Source organism: Schistocerca americana, unplaced genomic scaffold (genome assembly GCF_021461395.2).
Source record: "Schistocerca americana isolate TAMUIC-IGC-003095 unplaced genomic scaffold, iqSchAmer2.1 HiC_scaffold_236, whole genome shotgun sequence".
Taxonomy (NCBI): Eukaryota; Metazoa; Arthropoda; class Insecta; order Orthoptera; family Acrididae; genus Schistocerca; species Schistocerca americana.
Window position 1 is genome coordinate 77,501 of NW_025725946.1, and position 7,500 is coordinate 85,000.

The 7,500-nt window shown below is 51.4% G+C and overlaps 1 non-coding gene across 1 annotated transcript in view; it reads right to left on the reverse strand.

Annotated features, from left to right (window-relative positions):
* The window catches only part of LOC124575336, a 1,910-nt gene extending 243 nt beyond the window's left edge, over window positions 1–1,667 (reverse strand). Inside the window, exon 1 of the ribosomal RNA XR_006972427.1 lies at window positions 1–1,667. This exon is cut by the window's left edge and continues 243 nt beyond it. This is a non-coding gene — a ribosomal RNA (small subunit ribosomal RNA).
* Window positions 1,668–7,500: the final 5,833 nt, after the last annotated feature.

Genomic DNA, 7,500 nt, shown 5'->3' on the forward strand with positions numbered 1-7,500 from the left:
ACAATTGCAAGCCCCAATCCCTAGCACGAAGGAGGTTCAGCGGGTTACCCCGACCTTTCGGCCTAGGAAGACACGCTGATTCCTTCAGTGTAGCGCGCGTGCGGCCCAGAACATCTAAGGGCATCACAGACCTGTTATTGCTCAATCTCGTGCGGCTAGAAGCCGCCTGTCCCTCTAAGAAGAAAAGTAATCGCTGACAGCACGAAGGATGTCACGCGACTAGTTAGCAGGCTAGAGTCTCGTTCGTTATCGGAATTAACCAGACAAATCGCTCCACCAACTAAGAACGGCCATGCACCACCACCCACCGAATCAAGAAAGAGCTATCAATCTGTCAATCCTTCCGGTGTCCGGGCCTGGTGAGGTTTCCCGTGTTGAGTCAAATTAAGCCGCAGGCTCCACTCCTGGTGGTGCCCTTCCGTCAATTCCTTTAAGTTTCAGCTTTGCAACCATACTTCCCCCGGAACCCAAAAGCTTTGGTTTCCCGGAGGCTGCCCGCCGAGTCATCGGAGGAACTGCGGCGGATCGCTGGCTGGCATCGTTTATGGTTAGAACTAGGGCGGTATCTGATCGCCTTCGAACCTCTAACTTTCGTTCTTGATTAATGAAAACATACTTGGCAAATGCTTTCGCTTCTGTTCGTCTTGCGACGATCCAAGAATTTCACCTCTAACGTCGCAATACGAATGCCCCCGCCTGTCCCTATTAATCATTACCTCGGGTTCCGAAAACCAACAAAATAGAACCGAGGTCCTATTCCATTATTCCATGCACACAGTATTCAGGCGGGCTTGCCTGCTTTAAGCACTCTAATTTGTTCAAAGTAAACGTGCCGGCCCACCGAGACACTCACTCAAGAGCACCCTGGTAGGATTGCAACGGGGTCCGCCTCGGGACGCACGAGCACGCACGAGGCGCGTCGCACGCCTTCAGCTCGCCCCACCGGCAGGACGTCCCACGATACATGCCAGTTAAACACCGACGGGCGGTGAACCAACAGCGTGGGACACAAATCCAACTACGAGCTTTTTAACCGCAACAACTTTAATATACGCTATTGGAGCTGGAATTACCGCGGCTGCTGGCACCAGACTTGCCCTCCAATAGATACTCGTTAAAGGATTTAAAGTGTACTCATTCCGATTACGGGGCCTCGGATGAGTCCCGTATCGTTATTTTTCGTCACTACCTCCCCGTGCCGGGAGTGGGTAATTTGCGCGCCTGCTGCCTTCCTTGGATGTGGTAGCCGTTTCTCAGGCTCCCTCTCCGGAATCGAACCCTGATTCCCCGTTACCCGTTACAACCATGGTAGGCGCAGAACCTACCATCGACAGTTGATAAGGCAGACATTTGAAAGATGCGTCGCCGGTACGAGGACCGTGCGATCAGCCCAAAGTTATTCAGAGTCACCAAGGCAAACGGACCGGACGAGCCGACCGATTGGTTTTGATCTAATAAAAGCGTCCCTTCCATCTCTGGTCGGGACTCTGTTTGCATGTATTAGCTCTAGAATTACCACAGTTATCCAAGTAACGTGGGTACGATCTAAGGAACCATAACTGATTTAATGAGCCATTCGCGGTTTCACCTTAATGCGGCTTGTACTGAGACATGCATGGCTTAATCTTTGAGACAAGCATATGACTACTGGCAGGATCAACCAGGGAGCTGCGTCAACTAGAGCTGAGCAGCCGGCCGCCCGGGAGTGTGTCCCGGGGGCCCGCGCGAACACGCAAGCGTCCGCTCAATTATTCTGCAAACAGGAGGAGGCTGAGCTCCCCTGCACGATACACCTCGAAACCCTCTCAGGTCCCGGCGGCGCGCAGCGCCGTCCTAAGTACTTGGTCGGGTTCGAGAGAGGCGCAATCGCCCGGAGTTTGGCGAGTAGACGCTTTAGGTGCGACCACCCGTGCTCCCAACTGAGCTTGCCGCTGCCGACAGAGGCCCGGGAGCGTGCTGTCGTGGCATTGCCGGCGGGAGACAACACGCGCCACCTACGGTGGCCGGCAGCTCCAACGCCAGCGCCACAGAAGGACAAAAGCCCCACTTGGGTGCCGAAGCGAACTCTCCCAGCACAGCGCACGCGCCAACACGTCCGCACAGCTGCGATACAAACCACCTGCGAGAACCGCAGAGGCGACCGAGCAGCAGACGGCGTCGCGGCGCCGAGCGCCGGGCGGCGGCGCATCCTCAGCGCACACAGTCCTCAATCGGACCAGCACACTGCAGATGTCCACCGCGCTTCGCACCGGGCCCGCGAGGACCTACTTTGGCCGCACGGCGCCGCGTGCAGGGTGCGCCGGCGCGCAGCTGCGCCGCCTGCCGCCTCCGTCGGCCGGCGCGCCTGCCACCGGCCGCCCCCACCAGCCGGCTGTAGCGCGTGCGCCCACGCACCGCGCGGCCAGCACGCCGGGAGGCCCCCCCTCACCGGCCGGGGACGGTCCCACCCAGCCACCGCCGCGTATCGCTTCACACCCACATGCCATTCACGTTCGTGGGCATGGTGGGTATCGCTGAAACAACCGGTTGGTAGCTCAACCGATCGTCGCCATCACTGATTCACCTCTAGCGAGAACAACCGCACCACAACGGTTTACCAGTTGTTCATTTGCGTAACGTCACCAGCAAACGTAGACGTCCATCGCCATTTGCAAATTCAACGATTGTTGCATGCCTGTGTCAGGTGTCACGACACACTATGTCTGCCCACATACACGCAACAACATGTGCACGCTTCGCGAACACGTGGAAGGTGGCCCCCGTACGTATGCGATGTCCATTGCGCGAACGACTGTCAACCGGCCTCTGTCGCATGTCGCAGATGTGGAACGCAGTGCACCATGCTGTCACGGTGTGTGAGAAGAGACGACTACGTCTGACAACACGCGCCACTACATCAACAGACGGCTCATGCTGATCGCCATCCAGGGCATACCACACTGCAATCCGGCTCTTATAGGGAGACGACACATAGCTGAGTGCACAACAGTTGGACCGCATGGTTCGCCGTTGTTGGCGCAGTCGTTGTACGGTCACATGTACCACGATGTATCATTCAGTACATGAGGACCAATGTGCAGTACAGTGTGTGATTTGGACGTACAACATCAGCGGACAGTTGACACAGGCCGTACCACAGCGTAGGCTAAGTGCTTCGCCATGCGAATGCCAATGAACAACTGCGAAGGGCATTGAGCATGTACGTCCTGCTGCCATCCACATTACAGTGTATCGCTGCAAGGTGTTTAACATGAAGCGATACACTGGGGACCAGGCAGTGCGAGTAGCAAACTATATTGCGGGGGTTGCAGTTAGGCAACACTACACTAATTTAACGCGTCGTATGACAATTACAGAGCGGGTTAAGGCCCAACGTGTGTTGGGTTAAGGCCCAACGTGTGTTGGGTTAAGGCCCAACGTGTGTTGGGTTAAGGCCCAACGTGTGTTGGGTTAAGGCCCAACGTGTGTTGGGTTAAGGCCCAACGTGTGTTGGGTTAAGGCCCAACGTGTGTTGGGTTAAGGCCCAACGTGTGTTGGGTTAAGGCCCAACGTGTGTTGGGTTAAGGCCCAACGTGTGTTGGGTTAAGGCCCAACGTGTGTTGGGTTAAGGCCCAACGTGTGTTGGGTTAAGGCCCAACGTGGGTTGGGTTAAGGCGCAACGTGGGTTGGGTTAAGGCCCAACGTGGGTTGGGTTAAGGCGCAACGTGGGTTGGGTTAAGGCGCAACGTGGGTTGGGTTAAGGCGCAACGTGGGTTAGGTTAAGGCGCAACGTGGGTTAGGTTAAGGCGCAACGTAGGTTAGGTTAAGGCGCAATATAGGTTAGGTTAAGGCGCAATATAGGTTAGGTTAAGGCGCAATATAGGTTAGGTTAAGGCGCAATATAGGTTAGGTTAAGGCGCAATATAGGTTAGGTTAAGGCGCAATATAGGTTAGGTTAAGGCGCAACGTAGGTTAGGTTAAGGCGCAACATAGGTTAGGTTAAGGCGCAACATAGGTTAGGTTAAGGCGCAACATGGGTTAGGTTAAGGCGCAATATAGGTTAGGTTAAGGCACAATATGGGTTAGGTTAAGGCACAATATGGGTTAGGTTAAGGCACAATATGGGTTAGGTTAAGGCACAATATGGGTTAGGTTAAGGCACAATATGGGTTAGGTTAAGGCACAATATGGGTTAGGTTAAGGCACAATATGGGTTAGGTTAAGGCACAATATGGGTTAGGTTAAGGCACAATATGGGTTAGGTTAAGGCACAATATGGGTTAGGTTAAGGCACAATATGGGTTAGGTTAAGGCACAATATGGGTTAGGTTAAGGCACAATATGGGTTAGGTTAAGGCACAATATGGGTTAGGTTAAGGCACAATATGGGTTAGGTTAAGGCACAATATGGGTTAGGTTAAGGCACAATATGGGTTAGGTTAAGGCACAATATGGGTTAGGTTAAGGCACAATATGGGTTAGGTTAAGGCACAATATGGGTTAGGTTAAGGCACAATATGGGTTAGGTTAAGGCACAATATGGGTTAGGTTAAGGCACAATATGGGTTAGGTTAAGGCACAATATGGGTTAGGTTAAGGCACAATATGGGTTAGGTTAAGGCACAATATGGGTTAGGTTAAGGCACAATATGGGTTAGGTTAAGGCACAATATGGGTTAGGTTAAGGCACAATATGGGTTAGGTTAAGGCACAATATGGGTTAGGTTAAGGCACAATATGGGTTAGGTTAAGGCACAATGTGGGTTAGGTTAAGGCACAACGTGGGTTAGGTTAAGGCACAACGTGGGTTAGGTTAAGGCACAACGTGGGTTAGGTTAAGGCACAACGTGGGTTAGGTTAAGGCACAACGTGGGTTAGGTTAAGGCACAACGTGGGTTAGGTTAAGGCACAACGTGGGTTAGGTTAAGGCACAACGTGGGTTAGGTTAAGGCACAACGTGGGTTAGGTTAAGGCACAATACGGGTTAGGTTAAGGCACAATACGGGTTAGGTTAAGGCACAATACGGGTTAGGTTAAGGCACAATACGGGTTAGGTTAAGGCACAATACGGGTTAGGTTAAGGCACAATACGGGTTAGGTTAAGGCACAATACGGGTTAGGTTAAGGCACAATACGGGTTAGGTTAAGGCACAATACGGGTTAGGTTAAGGCACAATACGGGTTAGGTTAAGGCACAATACGGGTTAGGTTAAGGCACAATACGGGTTAGGTTAAGGCACAATACGGGTTAGGTTAAGGCACAATACGGGTTAGGTTAAGGCACAATACGGGTTAGGTTAAGGCACAATACGGGTTAGGTTAAGGCACAATACGGGTTAGGTTAAGGCACAATACGGGTTAGGTTAAGGCACAATATGGGTTAGGTTAAGGCACAATATGGGTTAGGTTAAGGCACAATATGGGTTAGGTTAAGGCACAATATGGGTTAGGTTAAGGCACAATATGGGTTAGGTTAAGGCACAATATGGGTTAGGTTAAGGCACAATATGGGTTAGGTTAAGGCACAATATGGGTTAGGTTAAGGCACAATATGGGTTAGGTTAAGGCACAATATGGGTTAGGTTAAGGCACAATATGGGTTAGGTTAAGGCACAATATGGGTTAGGTTAAGGCACAATATGGGTTAGGTTAAGGCACAACGTGGGTTAGGTTAAGGCACAACGTGGGTTAGGTTAAGGCACAACGTGGGTTAGGTTAAGGCACAACGTGGGTTAGGTTAAGGCACAACGTGGGTTAGGTTAAGGCACAACGTGGGTTAGGTTAAGGCACAACGTGGGTTAGGTTAAGGCACAACGTGGGTTAGGTTAAGGCACAACGTGGGTTAGGTTAAGGCACAATACGGGTTAGGTTAAGGCACAATACGGGTTAGGTTAAGGCACAATACGGGTTAGGTTAAGGCACAATACGGGTTAGGTTAAGGCACAATACGGGTTAGGTTAAGGCACAATACGGGTTAGGTTAAGGCACAATACGGGTTAGGTTAAGGCACAATACGGGTTAGGTTAAGGCACAATACGGGTTAGGTTAAGGCACAATACGGGTTAGGTTAAGGCACAACGTGGGTTAGGTTAAGGCACAACGTGGGTTAGGTTAAGGCACAACGTGGGTTAGGTTAAGGCACAACGTGGGTTAGGTTAAGGCACAACGTGGGTTAGGTTAAGGCACAACGTGGGTTAGGTTAAGGCACAACGTGGGTTAGGTTAAGGCACAATACGGGTTAGGTTAAGGCACAATACGGGTTAGGTTAAGGCACAATACGGGTTAGGTTAAGGCACAATACGGGTTAGGTTAAGGCACAATACGGGTTAGGTTAAGGCACAATACGGGTTAGGTTAAGGCACAATACGGGTTAGGTTAAGGCACAATACGGGTTAGGTTAAGGCACAATACGGGTTAGGTTAAGGCACAATACGGGTTAGGTTAAGGTACACATTGTTGTAAGGAAAGGTGTTTTGGGGGGGGGGGGGCCGGTTTGTTGATTGTGATTATCGTAAGTAAATGACTGCGGCATCATCTGATTTGCCACGTCAGGGTGCACCTTTGGCTCATAACAGGCGGCGCTCTGATTCCATGCTTGTGGCAGACCTGTGTCTTTCATTCCTGCCATTGTTTGTGTGCTGTGACAGGAGGCAGTATTGTGATGTTGGGTGTACCCCTGTGTAGGACATGTGTGGGTGTTGGTGGCTTAGCTGAGCAATGGTGGTTGTCGGAAGGGTGGGATATTCTGTTTTGTGAGTGGACCTCCCGGTCTGGTTATGATAGTGTGGATAGTCTAATGTGGCGGAGAGGATGCACTGGGTGTTGTTCCATGCTGGTGCTTACATATTGTCTCTGTGCCTGTTACAGGCAGAGAGTAGTGCGTGATAAGAGTGTCTGGCTGACGTGTGGTTGTGATTGTGAGCAGAGTCTTTCAGCATGTATACGGACAGTTGTATACATTATCTGTATTTTGATGGCTCTATCTATTACTAATCAGCGCCGTGTATACGTTTCATCCGGTTCCAGTCGAAACTGTTGTATCTCTGTACATTAGTGACACGGCGAGGCCGCCATGTAGTTACTCGTCTCGGCAGCTTCCACCGGTGTATGGCAAATGATTATAAGGAATCAGTCTAGTCGTCAATACCGATAGTGTGACGTCACATGTCTGGGGTGGGGGACGCTGCGCCCTTCCGGTGGGTCATGGCCTAGAAAGACTCTTCCCACGCAGGGGGGCTTGGACTGTCATTGACTCTTCCGAGTAATATACTTGCCGTACGTTTTTGCGCCTGCGAGTGCAACGCTCACCGGTACCGACATGGATGGAGCGCCTCCTAGCTGACCGCTGAGCATCTGCATTCGTACAGAGAGCAACGCGATCGCGTCTGTAGCTCGTAAGTGGTACAGCTCGCAGCTCATGTATAGGGACAGCGGGAATGTCGCATATTGGACATAACTCTTCATGAAACGCACGTTATAGGGGTGGATTGCACATTGCGCGTGCGAGCAAAGTCCGCCGTT